General features: G+C 49.7%; 1 protein-coding gene across 3 annotated transcripts in view; it reads left to right on the top strand.

Annotated features, from left to right (window-relative positions):
* Positions 1-4,035, top strand: part of SUN1 (Sad1 and UNC84 domain containing 1) — a 33,999-nt gene continuing 29,964 nt past the window's right edge. Inside the window, exon 1 of one of the 3 annotated variants that reach the window (XM_042037146.1) lies at positions 1-74. The gene's annotated coding sequence lies outside the window, so the exon portion shown is untranslated. Of the gene's footprint in view, positions 75-3,791; positions 3,880-4,035 lie in introns of those variants that run through there. The other 2 variants (XM_042037154.1, XM_042037147.1) reach the window with 2 other exon arrangements.

A 4,035-nucleotide genomic window follows, 5' to 3' on the forward strand; every position in this document is an offset into this window, starting at 1 on the left:
TCGTCTTTGTAAGCCGGAAGACCTGTTGTGGAAGATCCTGGGACTCGGATTCTCAGCAGAACAAATGTTTTTAGGTAAGTACATGTGTTTGTCTAACTGAATATCAACTCTTTTACATATTTGTTAACTACCTTAAAGAGATTCAATTAATTAGACATTGACAGGGCACTGACAAATGAGATACCTAAACTCTGAGATGAGGTCTACATCAGAGAGCATTTTTAGGAGAGGCTGGTGGTTAAGTATGTTCCAGATCCATCCGCTTCTCATCCGTGTGGGTCCATACAGGCAATGTGCAGATTTCCACAGGAATGCTCTGGCAGATTGCAGACACTCTGCAGGTGTCTGGCCCTGCAGGGTCATGTGAGCCCACGGGGAAGGTGCACTAATGCACCTCTCTGCTTGTGTCAGCAGCCTGTGCCCAGGGACTGACCTCCAGCTATAACTGCAAAGTTATTATAGGCTCTAATAACATATCACAGCTCTGCTCTAATCTAATCTAATCTCTACATAGAGAAATTTAGCTATTTAAGGTATATAATAAGTTAAAACCAGGAGTCACCAGAAAGAACAAGTATAGTCCATAGTACAGTTTTACTACATAGTACTATGATAAAATTATGCAGTTATTGTACAGTAAAACCATGATAGGTATTTATGTGAGTATGGTAGAAGTTATTTATTTATTATAAATAAATTATACTGTAATAGTTCTATATGTAGAGGTTGGAGTTCTGATGGGCTGTTGCACAGGCTTTATCTTGCTTGGGAGAAGCCCCTTGTCTGCACCACACAAACACACCAGAGCACTGCCCCAAATATAAAGTAACACCTCGGCTTGGGAAAGCCAACTGCTGGCTTGAGAGCAGCCAAGTTTCTGTTTCATTTGCAGAATCTGTGTTAGGATGCCTGCATGGGAAAGTGAGCAGGAAGGTGTTGGCAGGAAGAGTGGATCAGAGCTGATCCTGCTGGATACATCATGGACTGCTCTGTGTCTCAGCCCTTCATGTGGAGCTCTAACCATGTTTTAAAAAGAGAGAAAGAAAAATAAAAGACAAAATCTTCATTATTAGGCAGCTGAAGGATCAACAAAAAATGCACTTAACAAGCTTGTGTCCATTTACCGGGATCAATCCCCCAGAGAAGCAGGAGCTGAGCTGAAGCAGCAGATGAGAGCTGTGAGGAGAACGGCTGCTCTGCCGGCCTGCCTTGGCTGTAATCGGCTTTTCTTGTTAATGTCTGAAATCCCCTGTAAGTCAGGACCACAGAGATCTAGTGGCAAAACTGATCTGAAGTGCTCTGCATCCCCCTTTACCTGATAACCCAATTGCTCTGGATGGAGCACCCACTGCTTTTGGCTGACAGGTGTAGGAAAAGGGCCCAGGTGAGCTTAATCACAAAGGATTGCAGATGGCGAGAAACCTTTTCTTTAATGAGCAAGAAATCAGATTTCCAGATATTTTAGGTGATTTTGATATTACTACATATATATGAGGATCTCCCCAGCCATGGACACAAAAGGTCACCACTCCCACCCTGTGCAGCAGCATGCCATGCCCAGTAGTGCCAGTCAGAAACACCTCGCTGCACTGGTTTCTGCCACACTGAGTCTGTACCTTCAATCACTGTGGGGATTTGCCCCTTTTGATAGCAAGGACCAGAACGTGGAGCAGAACAGGTTTGCTAGGTGTGACTGCTGGAGTGCACTGGGAATGGGAATCACAGAGGAAAGGGAGCAACAATGTGGGAATCACAGAGGGAAGGGAAAGGGAAGGGGAAGGGAGAATTAGGGAAATGTGGTCCTTGGATTGGTTTGATCTTGTATTGCAGTTTCCCATACCTGGTGTCAGTACAGAAAGCTTGTTTCCTTTAAATTCTTAACTGCCCTTCACAATGTTAAAACTGGAACATTTTTAATATAATCGATTTTTATTCTTACTGACCCTTTTTCTATACACTTCAGCTTAGCCAATAAAATTGTCAGCCCACTTTACATTCAGAACTTGTTAGATGCTGAGAAATCTTGAAAGAATTTTTGTTTGCCTCAGAGCAGTTTCTTCTGAAATGTGAAAAAATTAACTCCCTGTATGTACCAGCTTCTTTTAACAAAACTGGGACATCTGACCAAGTTTCCCTTAAACCCTGGAAACTTACAAAAAGCTCTATTGCTTCTCATAGCTGAGGAGTGGAGGGAAAACTGAGCTTTAGCCATCATCCTCCATCCAGCCTCTTGGCCTGGTTGTGATGGAAAAACAACTGCTTGGGACAAGTCAGAGCAGCCCAGGAAGCTGGAGCAGCACCCTGGGAGAATGGAGCAACACGCCTTGTCCTGCCAGAGCTGAGTGCTGCCTGCCCTGGGCTCCAGGGGAATAGGGTGGGAAACATCTCTGAGAGGGCCTGGCCTCACACCACCAAGGAATTTCGAATTTCAGGGGGATTTAAACTAAGAGGTGATTTTGCCCTGAGTATCTTAAGCCTTTAAATATTATCTATTCTTAAGACAGGAAAACAGGTGTGGAGTAAGTACAGAAAGAGGAGGAGTGGCCAGAAAACTGATTCTGCAAAATACTCAGCCATATGCAGGGAGGAGGCGACTGGTGCGGGGCTGCACATCTGACCAAACCAGGCACTGGCTTCCAAGTGTCACTGGGGTCAGCTCAACTTTGGCTGCAGCATCTTAAAACTGTCGCACAGATGGAGCAAAGCACTTCTAAAAGAAACAGTAACTGCCCAAAATCAGTGCTACATCAATATCAGCTAATACCTTAAGTGAATGTGTTTATCTTTCATTTTCTGTTTCTTAAGGATTAGCTGCCTTCTCTCATTTTGTATCCAAACACTTGGATTATTTGATAATCACACATTTTATTAGCAAGCTGAGTCATTTCTCTTGCACACACAAGTAAATAACAATTTATGCCCCGGTTAGCCTTTCCCAAGTGACACATTCCCTATTCTATTCTGACATTGCACAGTCCCTGCCTACAGCTGGGACCGCAAGAGAACTGTGGACTCGGGGAGACTGAGGGCTTAACAAAACGTCACTCGGGCACAGGCTTCACATTGAATGTATTTGCATACGTTTCCCAAGTGTTTGAACAATGGGGCTTGTTTCCTCTCTGCCAAGAGCCAGTCCCATTCCTGGAAGTGTTCAAGGCCAGGCTGGACAGGGCTTGGAGGAACCTGGTGTAGCGGGAGGTGTCCTGCTCATTGCAGGGGAGTTGGAACTAGATAGGCTTAAAGGTCAGCTCCAACCCAAGCCATTCTTCGATTTCTTTTCCGTGTGTGGCTGTCCGGAGGTTTGTGTAGCCCGATGTTGGCATTGGCGAGACTCGGCTGGGCACCGCACGGAGCCGAAGCGCTTCAGCCCCACCGAGGGGCCGGGCGCGCTGTGCCAGAGCCAAAGTCTTAGCGGAGGACGGCGAATCAAAGGGAAAGAAAATCCCCAAAAGGCCGGGTAGGAAGGAAACAGAGGAAACACTGGGAGGGAAAGTCAGTGAGTCAAGCAATAGAGGCCGGAGTGAAAATCTGAGTTAAGTCTCCTCGCCTCTCTACTGCTCGTTCCAGAGGCTCCCACAGCTCCATTTTGCGGAGCGGGAAGGCGAGGCAGGAGGCGGCCGGGCTGCTGCCGCTGGCGGGGGCAAACCCCGAGCGGGGCCCGAGGAGGAGGAGGCGGAGGAGGAGGAGCCGGAGCCCCGTGTCCGTGTGTGAGGGGCCACGCGGGGCGGGCGCTGAGGGGGCGCTGCCGGCACGCGCCGCGCGGGCGGGGCGGGGGCTCCCGGCGGCCTCGGCAAAGCGGGCGGGGCCCGGACAATCTCAGCCGCCGCCACCGCCGCCGCCGCTGCTGGCTCTGCCTTTCCCTCGCTGCACCGGCACCAGGTAACCCCCGCCACGGCTCTCCCCGTCGCGCAGGGCCAGGCCGCGCTCCCCCGCCCGCCCCCGGAGCGCGGGGCTCAGCCCGCCCCAGCCGTTGCCAACCGCCCCCCCCCCCAACGCCCCCGTCCCCGGCCCGCCCGCCCGCCGCCGCTTCCCGCG

The sequence above is a fragment of the Corvus kubaryi genome, unplaced genomic scaffold (assembly GCF_017639235.1).
Source record: "Corvus kubaryi isolate FWS band 111438036 unplaced genomic scaffold, C.kubaryi_AGA036_p1.0 37387, whole genome shotgun sequence".
Lineage (NCBI taxonomy): Eukaryota > Metazoa > Chordata > Aves > Passeriformes > Corvidae > Corvus > Corvus kubaryi.